Genomic DNA, 15,715 nt, shown 5'->3' with positions numbered 1-15,715 from the left:
TTTAAACCATTCACATTTAAGGTGGTTATTGATAAAATTTGATTAGTATCTACTGTATTTGAAACAGTTTTTATTTGTTACACTGTTCTTTGTTGTTTTTTCATCTTCTCTGTTTTGAGTGTTTTATGATTTCACTTTTCTATTAATTATACTTCTTTTTAAATTTTTTTCAGAGATTGCCCTAAAGTTTACAGTGTACATTTACAACTAATATAACCCTGCTTTCAAATAACTCTACGCTACCTGATGAGTAGTGTAGGTGCCTTATAACAGAGCACTCCTGATTCTTCCCCTCTTCGATTATTATTTTGCTGATACTCAACTCACTGTCTATAAGTTATAATCAATATATTATTGATATTATTATTTTGACAAAACTGTTATCAGTCAAGTCAATTAAGAATTTTTACAAAACAAATGGTTGATTTTTACCTGCATTTATTTCCTCTTTAAGACTCCTCCTTTCTTATTATATCTGAGTTTCTAGCCTATATCATTTTCCTCCTCTCCGAAAACTTCTTTTAACATTTCTTACAAAGTATGTCAACTGGAGACAAATTCCCTCAATTTCTGTTTGTCTAAGAAGCTATTTCTACTTCACTTTTGAAGGATAATTTCACTGCACACAGAATTGAGGTTGGTATGTTTTTCTTTCAGCTCTTTAAATATGTTATCCACACTCTTCTTGCTTGCATTTAGAAACTATGTTTCTAAAGAGAAGTCTGATATAGTGTTTACCCTGGCTTCTCTGTAGGCTTCCTAGATTGGTGGTTTGATGTCTACCTTTAATTCTGGAAAATTCTTAGCCAATATTACTTCAAATATTTCTCCTGTCTCTCTTTTTCCCCTGCTGATATCCCCAGTTTGCACATGTAACATTGATATGATTTGGCTGTGTCCCCACTCAAATCTCATCTTGAATTGTAGTTCCCATAATCTCCACATGTCATGGGAGAAACCCAATGGGAAGTAGTAGAATCATGGGGGCAGTTACCCCCATGCTGCTGTTCTCATGATAGTGATTGAGTTCTCACGAGATCTGATGGTTTTATAAGGGGCTTTGCCCCGATTCACTCTGCACTTCTCCTTGCTGCCACCATGTGAACAAGGACATGTTTGCTTCTCCTTTCACCATGATTGTAAGTTTTCTGAGGCCTCCCCAGCCCTGAGGAACTGTGAGTCAATTAAACTTGCTTTCCTTTATAAATTGCCCAATCCTGGGTATATCCTTATAGCAGCATGATGATGGACTAAACCACACACCTTTTGTAATTGTCCCATAATTATTTGATATTTTTTATGTTTTTCATGTTTTTTTCTTTTTGCTTTTCATTTTAGGAAGGTTCTAGTGACATATCTTCAAAGTCACTGATTCTTTCCTCCACTGTCTAGTCTACTGATGAGCCCATGAAGACATTCTTCATTTCTGTTACAAAGTGTTTGATTTCTAGTAATCCCTTTTGCTTCTTTCTTAGAGCTTCCATCTCTGCTTACATTACCCAACTGTTCTTGCATGCTGTCTACTTTATCCATTAGAGTTGTTCAAATATTTATCATAGATGTTTTAAATTCCAAGTCTGATAATTCCCAAATCTCTGCCATATCTGAGTCTGGTTCTGGTGGTTGGTTTTTCTCTTGAAACTGTGATTTTTGCCTTTTAGCATGCCTTGTATTTTTTTCTTGAAAGTGGACATGATGCATCAGATAAATAAACCTGACATAAATAGTTTCTTACCTTCAGTGTGAAGTTTTATGTTTGTTTGTCAAGGAGTTGGGCTGTGATGACTCTATATAGCTGCAATTTCAGAGGCTAAATTTTTCTCTAGTGTCCTTGTTTTTGCCTTTGTGGTTGTCTCTAGGTTTCCCTAGAGTCTCCTTCTTAGATAAGATCTGAGGCACACCGTTCTTTTCAATGTAATCTCCTGTTATTACACAGAAGCCTAGTTGATATCATCATAACGTCTCAGGAGGAGAAGCCTTCCGTGACCCTAAGATGAGGTCTCAGTCTTTTAGTGAGTCCATGTTCCTGGACTGTGACCTTCACAAGCGCTTCTTAGCCTTTTTTTTCCTTTTTCCACCCCTTAGGCGTGACAGAAAGGCTGTCGCCAGAGTGGGCTGGAGTTTTCAATGGGCTCAGTTAGTTCTTTGAGTTCTGAAAGCAGCCTTCTCATCATTAAAATGCTTTCTTACATCATTAAACCCAATCCCTCAAAGAATTCTTCTCTCCTTCCATCCTCCCTCACACCCACAACTGCAAAAGGTGCCACAGGCATTAATGTCTAAGTGTGTCCCATCAGTCAAGCTCTGACATTGCACTAAGTGACAAATCTCCTTGGGTCTTCTCATCGTGCTGAGGGAAGTCATGGGTTTCTGATGTGAGCCAGAGTAGCTGGTCCAAACACATGACTGTCAGCAAACTGAAGTTTGCTGAGCACCTTCCCTCTCTCGCCATGGGGTTGTTGTTTTTCTCAGTATAGGGGATGTAGATTTGCTTCTAATGCCCCCCACCTGAACTCAGGGTAAAGCCATGAAGTGCAGGCCCAGGAGGGAACACACTTTCCCTTTCGATTACACTGTTAGCTTGCCTACCATTTAGTTGTGTGCAGACCTATTCCAATGGACTTTCATTCCTATATTTCTGTGAACCAGCCTGGTATTCAAAGGTCCAGACAAGTTACCTACTAAGTGGCTACTAAATTATCATCTCATGATAGCATCAGACATGCTCTATTCTTTACAAAGCAGATGCTTGTGTGTTATCTCACATGGTCACTTTTACTTCTGACAAGACCCACTGCAGTATCAGAGCCATGAACATCGTACATTTTACAGATTCCTAAGATACCAGGGCCAGGGGGTGAAGGGCTTGCCAAAGGTCACTAGCCCATGACAAATGACCTAGGCTTCCTAGCACTTGGATCCAGACCTCTGCTGCACACACAGTGAGAAACCACACACAAGCCTTCTTCCAAAGAAACTTCTCACTGAAAACACCAGGTGAGCCTCCGATGATCACTTTTGGGAATTCAGTGGATAATCAGGGCAGTCTGTTTCTCTCACTGGGATACACGTTGGGGTCAGGAAAATAGAGAAGCCATTCAGTGTTGATGAATGTCGGATGGCATCATACAACTCACCACCAACCATTTCTATTTTAAACTTGGGAAAAACATCGTGGCAAAGCACCGTAAGTCCTATTGGCAGACAAGGTAATTTATTCCTTGATACATCAACATTACTCTTTTGTTATGGACACTGTTATTTTTATTATGGGAAACGGGTAAGTTATGAAAAGCCACTTGTCCGTTTCCACTTATTCAGACTGTTTCCCCAGGATCCGGACCAGCCAGGGCTGACTCATCATCCAGCACAGGAGGTCCAGGGCTTAGGGTCACGGTATTTGTTAACTCAGAAGACTAAAAAAGATTATTAGGTTGGAGAAAGTATTTTAATGTATCATATGAATGTTTCTCTTTATACCAATGAAGTCATAAATACGATTTTAGCTATTTTTATTTTTATTGAAAGTCATACTGCATCCAGCATCTCCCTGGTCTCTGGTGCCTTCCTAGGATAACCGGGGGGCTCCCCGAATGAAGCATTTTTGTTTGCACAGCAGTGACAGGAGTGGCACGCCCCTCCTCACCCCAGAACTTAGAAGGCCTAATTTCCTGGTCGGTGGCACTCCTGCCCATGGCATCGCTGTGGGAACAGTAACCAGCAGCATTTCACTGTGTGTCTCACGGACCACCCGGGAGGTCCTGCTCTGTTCCTGTCACTCAGCATGGGTGGGTGGGTTAGAGGTGGAAGGGGAGAAGGAATGAGAAAGAGGGGCACAAATGGCTGTTTGGGCAGGAAAATCCTGCTGTAGGAGGACGATGACTTCCAAGTTTCTATGCAGCTGTCTACAGAGACCTTTGAAGTCAGAACTGAGAGTGTCCATGGCGCCAGTCTCACAAAATTCTGCAGCAGGTGAAGGCCGGAACTCGAGTTTTACCTTCACTGCTATCATTCCAGGGGCACAAAACTCAGGCAATTACACATCTGATCATCCAAAAGAAAGAGTGACCGAATGTGGTCACAGAACAGAAGCACCAATCCTTCCAGCCCCGGAAGTTCCACCCTGGCTGCCTGGAGAGAGGCCTCAGCTCCCTGAGTTTGATTTCCCGCCTGCACACGGGTGTCGAAATTCCCGCCCACAGAGCTGCTTCGCACAGCAAGGCCCAAGTCCCAAAGCTACGAATTGCACCACATTTATCCAGAAATCCCCCACGTTTTCCACAACACCCAGAAAATTGGTGGAACAAGTCAACATGCCAATGGGAGGAAAGTGGTTAGCACCATAGAGAACACTAGGGAGGAAACTCGCAACTGCACACCAGGGCTTTTTTATCTTGGCAAAGCCACAGACGATTCTTATGAATCAGGCAATCCTGTGGGGGCTCCGTTTGCTAGAGATGGATCCGCCCCAGCATCACCCCCATTGGCAGAAACCAACCCAGCCAGAGTCCCCAGGCCTCCAGAGGATGTCTCTTCTGAGACCCCCACCATTCAACATGCTCCCAAGCCACCCTCCCGTTATGGACAGCTCTGTGCAAACTCCTGTCAGAGGCAGCCTCATCAAAGTACTAAAGGCGAGGCGGAACCACAGCTTCACCCTGAGCTTCACATGTCCACATATGCCAGGAGCTTGTGTGTGTGCGTGTGTGCGTGTGTGCATACATGCACATGTGCACACATGTATATGTGTGCATGTACGTGTGTGCCTATGTGTGTGTGTATTCAACTAATTTCCACAACAACAGTAAGAGGTCAGTGTTGTGGCTGTGCCAGACCACACGTGCACCATCGTACTGTGGACAGCGTCCTGATGGGACCTGAGCCCAGACCCCCGCCTCTGACCCACGCCCCTTGCCCTGCACTGTGGCCGCCGTGTCTCTCACCAGCAAATTCCAGGGCTGGATCAACTCCCGAGGCCTCTTCCTGCATAAAAGGATTAAAACTATGTTTTATGATTTCATTGTTCTTAATATATATTATTAAATATATTTCTATTATAGGTTTCAATATGTTCTTCAACTTAAAACTTTTTTTTGAATTTTTGCCCCTGGAAATAAGTGTGTTAAAGAAAGCAAATCATCAATTTAAAAAAAAAAAGAAAGAAAGAAAGAAAAAACAACCTTATATAACAGAGCCTGAAACTAAACCACCATCCAGATTAGAAAAAACAAAAGTTCCAGAAATGATGCTGCCCAGGCCCTTGCATAAATCCGGCCCAGCCAGCACCCCCGAGGCCTGAGCCGTGAGCACCTGCCTGCCGGGGCCACCATCCCCACAGAGCCGCTGGTGTCTGCCTCCTCTGCAGCCTGTCTGCACTGCGATGGCCTCTCACCCAGATGCTGAGCTGCTCCCCTCAGGGACAAGGGGATCTCACTTCACGCCTGTCTGACCACGTTCCACGGGGTCGTGATTGATGAAGCCTAGGGCGAGTCCGCCCACCGTCGGCAACGCTGGCCCGAAGCAGGCTGTGCAGGCCTCTGTCCTGAGACCTACCCTCCCTGGCTGGGGCACCAGTGTCTATCACACACGCCTCAAATTCAGTCACCTGTTTTTCTCTGTTCAAGGCTAATGAGCTAAACAGGCCTGGAGCATTGTTTTGTACTATTGATCACATCGTGAACCACAAGTTCCTGGGCTGGCACAGGCTTCTGCAGCCTCCTGCGCGGGATTCGGCAGACACCAACGAGTGAATTTCGAATCAGCGCCTCTGCTCACTGAGGGTCTCTCTCGCAACATTCACACCTTCCCACTTGCTCCTCGCTGAGACCCCACGGTGGGAAAGCCAGCGATCTCCACTCCTGGCCTCCTCCTTTTGGCCTGGATTCTGCCTTTGAAATATTTCCAGCAGTCAAACATCCACTTTGATGACTGGCTCCCTGGATGACCAGTTTCTAGAAACTTGAGGCTACCCCTCCCACAACACCCAAAAGGCACAGTCCCACTTAGCTTTCTGACCTTTCTCCTTTTAGAAGCTACTTTGTCTCATCCCCTGGTCTCCATCAGAGCCTTCCTCACCCCCTCCCCTTCCTCCCCTTTCTTCCCTCTTGTGACTGTCTTGAGACCCCGTAAGTCCCTGCCACTCTCCCCGCATCTGTCTGGGACTGGATGGAGAGCCGAGGACCTGCCGTCTGCACGAGAGAAGCTCCTGGGCCACTGGACCTGATGGAATCATCCATCGCTGTGGCTGCCCTGCTCCTGCTCAGGCCTCTCTCAGCGGCACTCTGCGGGGAGGGAGGTGGCACGTCGGGCAGCCTGGTGCTGGCTCTCCTCCTGTGCGGTGCCAGGCGATTGCTGCCCAGTTTCAGCCATGCAGATGTAATGGCAGTGCCCTTCTCTAAGCTTCATTCCTGAAGTCATGGGTAGATTTGTAGACCCCGCACTGTGGAACGACTCTTCATTTTCATGACACACATGTGAAATTACCTCAGTTTTGCCTGCAGCTCCCTGCACATAGTAGGTGCCCAGCATGCAGCTGCGGAATGAGGGGTGCACCATCCTTTGGGCTTCTCTAAGCTGTCCCACTGTGCGCACACAAAGACAACACAATGCTCATCGTTTGTCACCAGTCTTGAAAAGGACCTCATGACCCCAGCACTGCAGCCACCTGACTCATAACTCCACTTTGAAATGTCCTTTCCAAGTACTTTCTGAAGTACTTCCATTCTTCAGAAAGACTTGAGACTATTTAATACTACAGTGACCCTTAAACAATGCAAGCCACAGGGGCACCGACCCCATGTAGAGTGGAAAGAAAATCCATGTATAACTTTTGACTTCCCCAAACCTTTACTCATAGCCTACTGTTCACCAGAAGCCTTGCAAATAACAGAAACAGTCAATTAACACATATGTTGCATGCTATACAAATATATACACTATGTATAAAAGACTATTCTTACAATAAAGCTAAAAAGAAAATATTTTTAAGACAATCATAAGAGAGAAAATATATTTACTATTCATTAAGTGGAAGTGGATCATCATAAAGCTCTTCATCCTCATTCAGTAGGCTGAGGAGGAGGCAGAGGAGGGGTTGGTCTTGCTGTCTCTGGGGTAGCAGGGGAGGAAAAAAATCCACATACAAATGGACCTGCCCAACTCAAATCTGTGTTGCCTAAGAGTCAATTGGACTGCTAGCATTTAACTCACACCCATTCACTGATAGGTTCCCTGCCCTGTTAAACTGAGAACTGTGAGCCAAAGGAGCCAAAGGTAACTGAGAAATTCTTACCCAAGCAGGTCGGTTTAGGAGTAAGAAAACCGAGGCCCTGAGACATGAGGTGGCCTCAAGGGTACCACAAAGAGGCAGTGGAGGCCTGGCCCCATCCAAGGCCTCTGCACACAGGACTCCGCAGCAGGTGTGGCCAACAGGGCCTGCTGATCCAGGGGACACCACCGCCGAGGTTAGGCCGCCTGTCACCGACACAGTGACGAAGGTGTGCCCCTCACGGTTGTCTCCCACACAACTGGCTTAAATGGTCTTTCAGAAAAGTTCGCTCAATAAATTACATCTCCTCTTCCTCATGACACTGTCGTGCTTGAAGACCATGACGGTCAAAAATAAAACCGTTTCCTGGCCCCGTCCCATCCTACCTCACTAAACATCTGCACCAGTTTAGCTGCTCCCAAACTCCAGGCAACGGAGAGGCAGGGCTTCCGGGAGGCCTGGGCTAGCGTGAGGAGGCGAAGGCTCTGCTCCTCCCTGACGGGCACCATCCGCAGGACTGGTCCTTCTCTGGCCACACGAGAGGTTTTCTGAGCTGCTCCTGCTGCCACTCGACTTGCTCCCAGAGGAGTAGAACCAAATGTGCATCTCGTGAAGGAGAGAGAGGAGTAAGTTCCTGGACAGGAAGCTGATTCTCAAGTCACAGCAGATGTAAACCCCTACTCACACCAGGACAAGGTGCTAATGTCGCGGAACTCCCACCTGGGGACTGGGAAAGGGAAAACGCTTCTTTCATGCTAACCTAGCACAGGCCCCGGGGTTCCGGGCTGTGATGGGGCCATGCAGACAGACACTAGTCTTTCCTTCGTGGGCATTTCTGAACATGCCCTGAGGAAACGAATCTGCATGGGGATCACTGTAGGACTCAGACTCGGGCAGGTCAGTTAGGCAGGCCTGGCTTCCTAAGACTCCAGGCTTCAAAGCCTCGAACCTGCTCCCGTGCTGAGCTGGTTCCCCAGAGGTTCCTACCTCTCACGTTCCTTTCCTCCCTTGTCCCAGAAATTGTAAGGCGATGACGGGTTCAGGGGATACACACTCAAGGTGATGATGGGTTCAGGGGGTACACCCTCAAGGTGACGACGGGTTCAGGGGTACACGCTCAAGGTGACGACAGGTTCAGGGGGTACACGCTCAAGGTGACGACGGGTTCAGGGGGTACACGCTCAAGGTGACGACGGGTTCAGGGGGTACACGCTCAAGGTGATGACGGGTTCAGGGGTACACGCTCAAGGTGAAGACGGGTTCAGGGGGTACACGCTCAAGGTGATGACGGGTTCAGGGGTACACGCTCCAGGTGAAGACGGGTTCAGGGGTACACGCTCAAGGTGATGACGGGTTCAGGGGGTACACGCTCCAGGTGATGACGGGTTCAGGGGTACACGCTCCAGGTGATGACAGGTTCAGGGGTACACACTCAAGGTGATGACGGGTTCAGGGGTACACGCTCAAGGGGATGACGGGTTCAGGGGGTGCACACTCAAGGTGATGGTGGGTTCAGGGGTACACGCTGAAGGTGATGACGGGTTTGGGGGGTGCATGCTCAAGGTGATGATGGGTTCAGGGATACACGCTCAAGGTGATGACGGGTTCAGGGGTGCACACTGAAGGTGATGACGGGTTCAGGGGTGCACACTGAAGGTGATGACGGGTTCAGGGGGTGCACGCTCAAGGTGATGACGGGTTCAATGGGTGCACGCTCAAGGTGATGATGGGTTTAGGGGTACATGCTCAAGGTGATGACGGGTTCAGGGGTGCACATTCATCACTCCTCCTGCAGATGGACAGTGTTTCCCCACAGCCTGTACAGTCATGGGCTTTGGGATTTACACACCAGGAGGAATAATCTCTGATACATCAAGACTGGGCCAAGGTCTCATGGAAGTACCAGCACCTTGGAAACATTTTTATGAAAAAATAAAACAAAACAAAAAGCTATGGCCAGGAGAGTGTGGCAAGAACAGGCATCTGAACACCTGGACCCAACACAGCCATGCAGGATGATGGCACCCAACCTGGCCCTCGCAAGCTCCAGAGCAGGTGCCACCACCTGGAGCCACCTCCCTTTTTTTGAAACAGAATCTCACTCTGTCACCCAGGCTGGAGTGCAGTAGCATGACCTTGGCTTACTGTAACCTCCGCCTCCCGGGTTCAAGTGATTCTTGTGCCTCAGCCTCCTGAGTAGCTGGGACTACAGGCATGTACCACCACACCCAGCTAATTTTTATATTTTTAGTAAAGACGGGGTTTTATCATGTTAGCTGGGCTGGTCTTGAACTCCTGACCTCAGGTGATCCGCCCACCTCGGCCTCCCAAAGTGCTGGGATTACAGGTGTGAGCCACCGCGCCCAGCCCCTTTTGTGTCTGATGCCCATGACTGAATTCATTTCTCTTTCTCTCGCATGTTCATGTCACAAACCATCTCATCCCTGGTGAGTTACCTCCTGGGATGCATCCTCACTCCCTTTCCCATCTCCATGAGACCCTGTCAGTCCGATGGTCTCTAGTCCCTCCCCACCTCCCAGGACCACCTTCCTTGCTGTATTCTAAACGTCCCGACTCCATCTGATGTAGGTGGGAATTTAGCATCTGCCCTCCGGCCCCAGGCCCCTCTCAGTAACCATGGACTTCTTGAAGTCCTCTCAGCTCCACGTCTTGCCTTTGCAGAAGGCCCTACCTCCACCACCCACCTCCTGTGGCCTCCTCTGATTCATCCACATGCAAATCACAGCCCCTCACTCGGCCCTTTTAGCACCCTGGATGGCTGGTGCTGTGGGAAGAGCTGGGGATTCCACCGCCGCCTTCCGCAAGCAAGCCCAGGCACCAGCAACGAGAAACCTGATGGCTTGCAGCTTAAATGAGGAAGCAGTGGCTTTCCCCATCAGACAAGAAGTCCAAGGAAGGCCCTTCAGGCCTGGAGGACTGCCAGGGCGCCCGGATAGACCAGACGGCCCTCCCCTGCTGGCTGCTCCAGGGCAGGCTCCGCAGTGCGGTCCCCCACGACCAGGGCTCCTACAGGCATCAGGCCAGAGACCAGGCTGACTGTGCCAACGCACTCTGCTTTTCAGGCTTTGCATTTTTATTCAGGAAAAATCGTCCCCTTGGTCACAGGGATTTTCTCCCTTCATCTAACTGTGCAGAATTGGCCTCCAGGGCCAAGGCCGCTTGAAAAGAGCAACAAGGCATTCAGGCCTTTGCAGTGGAGAAAGGAGGATAAGAAGGTTTTGGGGCAGGTGGTCCATGCTGCTCACCATAGGCCCTCCCCGTCCCCTGTGTCCCACCCCTGGGAGCTGTGGAGGCTGCCTAGCTCCTTCCACAGGAAACCCCATTACTCTCATCTCTTCCCTTCACTCATCATCTTTCTAGATCCGGGAGACTCAAATATAGACCCCTTTACTGCACTCCTTTCTTCTAGACCATGCCTTTCTCCAACCGAAACACCACAACCATGTCTCCCAGGTCGCTTCTTCCACATCGCCCACACTGAGATGCAGGCCTCTCCCGCTCCAGGTTCTGCAGGCAGGAAGCTGCCATCTGCAGACTCCTCCCCTGCCCCGACTGCTAGGAGGACGCACCCCCTGCCCCCAAGACAGAGGCAGCCACATGGTGTTAGGGCAGTGATGGCATTGTTTTTGTCACTGTCTTAAATTCACATTTTCTTGATATCCCAAAAAAGGAAACTGAGGCACAAAGAAGTTAATGGCATGTGTGTGTCATATGGATAGGCTGATGGAGGAATTCCAGGGGAGCCAGAGGCAGGTGTCCCAGTCCCCTGCTTTCTCACGGCTCTGAGACAGCTCAGCGTTCAGCTCCACACCTTCTCCCACTCAGTCCTGGAGCCAGCAGACCGGCTCCTGGAACCATTTCCTTCCGTCTCTCCTCACACACCCACACTTGGGGCTCTTCCTCCTCCTTCCTGGGGTGCATATTTTTTAAATAGTCTCTAAATGCTGATAATATTCTTTCCCCTCCTAATCACCACAAAGAAAAAGAAAAAAAAATAACACAGCACCTCCTTGAGGGCCCCTACTCCCAAGCTCTGAATGTCTTGCTGCCTTTCAATTGAGTGTTGGATACTCTCAGCTGTTTCTCTCCAACTTGCTTGAGAACCCATGACAAACGATAACTTGCTTTTGACCTTGGACGTCAGGTGCCACCTCCGCAGGGCTGGCTGCATGGGGACAACCTACGCAGGCCCCACCGCCCGCTCAGAAGGCCGACAGTTCTGCTGTCATTGTCGCAAATGTTTATTGAGGTTGTCTCTGCACTTGTGTTCCGCGAGAGAAATCAACAAGACAATGGAGGCTCAGCCACCCGAGGTCCCACCACACGCCTCCCTGGGGTGAGGTCTGGACCACCAGCTCCAAAGCCCCAGCCATCCCCACCTAGCTGCCCTGCCCTGCTCTACCACCTGCTGTCATCCAAGCTTTGGGGGGCCTCTGCCCGGGGGCCTTAGCATGGAGGGCCCACATCCCAGCCTGGGCGGGCGGCGTTGGGTGGGGTGACGCCTACTGTCACTCCTGACCCAAGTCCTGAGCCTGTTTCCCCACCAAGGTGTAAAGATCCCAGGGCCACCTGTATGCTCTGGTTGGGGCTGTGGGCTGTGGAGGGGAAATGTTTGGCTCAAATTCCCCTGAGCCTGTCCCCTGCCAGAACACAGGGGTCGAGAGGTCCCCAGAGCCTGCCCCTGCCAGGACACAGGGGTTAAGGGGTCCCCAGAGCCTGTCCCCTACCAGGACATAGGGGTTGAGAGGTCCCCAGAGCCTGTCCCCTGCCAGGACACAGGGGTTGAGAGGTCCCCAGAGCCTGTCCCTGCCAGGACACAGGGGTTGAGAGGTCCCCAGAGCCTGTCCCCTGCCAGGACACAGGGGTTGAGAGGTCCCCAGAGCCTGTCCCCTGCCAGGACACAGGGGTCGAGAGGGCCTTGGGCACTTGTCAGGGTTCACAAGGACGCCGGTGCCTGGACAGCGCTCCTCACTGGCTCTGTGCCTGGGAGACCCTCCCTCCTTCAACCTCCCTGGCTCACTGCGGATTGATCTCTCCATGGCACCCACCGGAGACAAGCCATGAAATACAAATTGTGTCACTATATGATTCTTTGTGCAAGTTAAATCCTCATATTTACATTTAAAACTAACTTTGCACAGTATGAAGACGAAAGGTAAAATTTATGCTGATTATTCAAATTTTTGTTTTTTTATTTAGAACTGCAGTAATTATCCAATAAAAACCTGCCTTGTGAAGAGCAAGACCGTGGAAGAAAGGAAAAAGCTTACCTTTCACCGCCGTCAAAGGTACTTCACTCTCACTTTTTGAACAAGGGGCCCCACAATTTCATTGTGCACGGGGCCCCGCAAATTGCAGAGCCGGCCCTGATCCTCAGTGCACTTAGAGGGTTACCAAATGAACCAAATGAAAGCCAAGTCTCCCTCACGTTAAACAGCTGGTAACTGGCCCCCGCCATTGCCAAATACAAGGTTTTCTCCCGGCTAACACACGCTAGCAGGAGGCTCCTGTCCCTCAACTCCAGACTCTGTACTTTGCACCTGCCTGGTCCCAAGGCCCCAAAGCTGTCAGGTCAGGGAACATCAGCTCAGAGCAAGCTCAGCCTCGTCATGGCGGCAGCGGCTCATGCTCGGATGGGCTATGCTCGGCCTGATTAGATTGGCCCAAATGCTTTAAACATCAAACGAGCTGACCCCTGACATGAGACAGGTTGATTTATTATCCTGCCGGCGCTGCTGACAGCCGACACCAGGAGCCTGGCCCTGTCTGGTCATTTCTCAAGCTCCGGGCGCATGAGCGGCCCCGCATCCTCTAGCACATCAGCCCAGGCAGCCCGCTGGAATGCTAAGGAGCTCCAACCCAGGTTTGTTTTTTAAAGAAACTCAAATGAAGAAGCCAATCACGGGCAACAAGGAAAGTCTGCTGTGTGTGCCTGGAGATACTTATGGGCCACACTAGGAAAAGCAGGCAAACCTCAGCTAGAACCTGGCTGGCAGGAGGCTGGGGGTCACAGAGGGAATGAAGCCAAGGGGTGCTCCTGTCCAAAGTCGCCCTGCTTTCCCAACTGCCTGCCCAGCCACCTCCCTCTCACGTATTTCACAATGAGAATTTATTTCAGCATTACTAATTCAGAATTTATGTTAATGCAGAGTGGAGAACAAGCTCATCTGTAACCTTCATGATGAAGAACTCAGTTTCACAGACAGCACTGCAGAGGCCATAAGCCACCTGTTTACGGCCAAGGGTGGGGACCGCCCACAGGTACCTGAGAGCCCTGTACTTCCAGGCCAGCCAGCCATGCACCCATTACCTCAGCTTCTCCACTTCTTAAACCAGGTGCCAAGGATTTCTCTTCGTTAAGTGTACACGAGCCCATCCCAAGTTTCCGCACATACCCAGGTGTTGGTGAAGCCCCACTTCATTAATTCAGGCTAGCACCCACCAACGGCTGCAGCCTCAAGCCCCTGAGACATCAGCTCTCTGCTGTGCACATGGAAGTACTCTTCCTTAGGAAAGTCCTTTCCTCTTGAGTCTCAATGTACCCAACTTTTAAGTAGGGGGGAGGGGTTCATAAAATTCATTGTTCCTGGCTCGCAGGCCATTGGGAGGATTCACAAAATGATGTGCAACAGCTTGGCAAGATGCCAAGCCCCAGGGGCTTGCAGTTGTTGATGAGGAGAAGAAATGCGCCCTCCTCCCTGCCGTGGGGCCACCTCCTAAGTCTTCCTAGTTCTGGCTCCCTTTTTCCTCTGACCATTTGCCATCACTCGTTGTGGGTGCAGATGAGCTTCTGGTCTCTGGAAGAAAGTCTAAAATCCTGAGCGAAGTGGCACAAACATAGATACAGAAGCAAAGCAAGGTTCTGCCCAGCACTCACCAGGAGCCCACGGCTGAGGCTTTGGCTAATCAGCCTCTTCATAACTTTTTTCTCTTCATAAACATGGAGGATCTGTGAGCCTGCACCCAGTCTCAGGGCTGAAAGGGAGAAGCACATGAAAGTCCTTTGCTCTGGGCTTGAAAGTCCAATGCTTACACTCCTAGGAAGTTGATAGGAAAGTAGGAACAAGGCCACCCTGCAGAGTTTAATTAAATGTTCAAGTCTATTTAGGCATTCTAAATAGGCACAACTTTTCCTAGATTTGGGAAAGGAGTAATAAACAAAGAAAGAGGAATAGTATTCCAGAAAGACGTTCGTAAAGTCCCTTTAAAACTGAAATGAAATACTCTGGAACCAGATACTCAGCTTCCAGCAGGCAGCCAGACATATTTCTCCATATGGGAGACTGGAAGGACCTCCTCTTGGGACTCTGAGTCACCAAAAAGGAAAGAACCAAGAAGCTGCAGAGGCTCTGCAGGGAAGCCCACGGTTGACCAACTCTGCTCAAGCTTTCAGAACTGCCAAACTGATTGCTGACCTGTCACTCTTAATCATGAGCTGATGGTCAAGGAATTCTAGACCTCAGAGAAGTGCTCCTAACAAGGAAGCCAGTGACCAGAACAATCCAACGGGAGCAAAAGCAACCTGTAGGAAGCAGAGACTATAATGGAAAAAAGAAACTTAAGAAGGAGACATTATCATTAATAGTCACCTATGAGAGAAGATACTGCACCCATATTGCAAGAACAGGATGCTCAGAAAGAAAATATTGAGAGAACTAAAAGAGCCACTAATAATTAAAAATATAAAGGCAGGCTGGACGCGGTGGCTCATGCCTGTAATTCCAGCACTTTGGGAGGTCAAGGAGGGCGGATCACCGGAGGTCAGGAGTTCGAGACCAGACAGGCCAACGTGGTGAAACCTCATCTCTACTAACAATTAAAAATTAGCCAGGCTTGTTGGCACATGCCTATAATCCCAGATACTTGGGAGGCTGAGAAAGGAGAATTGCTTGAATCCAGGAGGCAAAGGTTGCAGTGAGCTGAGACTGCTCCATTGCACTCCAGCCTGGGCAACAGAGCGAGACTCCATCTCAAAAAAAAAATGCAGATTCTGGCTTCCACTTAAAATGTAGAAAGCTAGATAACATCATGCCTACCTTTACCACAATACAAAAAAAAGACATATAATCCATAGAATAATATCTTTACTTGAATCCAATAGAGAGCCGAAGTCAGAGTGAAACCAGCGAACCCAGATCCTAAGGAAACAGCTGTAGGGGAGTGATGAAACTCAAACACTTGCTTTTGGTGGGCAGCATAGAAGCTAGCAAGAAGAATTCAGCTGAAAGTCTGAACAAGTTACTAAACAACAAATGTGAGCTAGTGCAAGAGTATGGAACCACTGGAAGCAAAGAAAAGAAAAAAGGAATTCACACAAATTCGTAGGTTCTTTTTTTCAGGCTCACCAAGTAACAGAGGAGGAGAAATGGCAGCCATTGTGGTAAAGAGAGGAAGTGCCCCTGGAAAAAAAGACCTAAAGCTTTCTAC

The 15,715-nt window shown here is 49.2% G+C and overlaps 1 long non-coding RNA gene across 1 annotated transcript in view; it reads right to left on the bottom strand.

Annotated features, from left to right (window-relative positions):
* LOC104004850 (uncharacterized) overlaps positions 1-13,258 on the bottom strand; it is a 257,894-nt gene extending 244,636 nt beyond the window's left edge. Inside the window, exon 1 of the long non-coding RNA XR_008545649.1 lies at positions 12,559-13,258. This is a non-coding gene — a long non-coding RNA (uncharacterized LOC104004850). The remainder of the gene's footprint in view (positions 1-12,558) is intronic.
* Between the last annotated feature and the right edge of the window lie 2,457 nt (positions 13,259-15,715).

The sequence above is a fragment of the Pan troglodytes genome, chromosome 12, assembly GCF_028858775.2.
Source record: "Pan troglodytes isolate AG18354 chromosome 12, NHGRI_mPanTro3-v2.0_pri, whole genome shotgun sequence".
Lineage (NCBI taxonomy): Eukaryota > Metazoa > Chordata > Mammalia > Primates > Hominidae > Pan > Pan troglodytes.
Note: the sequence above shows the minus strand (reverse complement) of the source record. Positions and strands in the feature narration are given on the sequence as shown.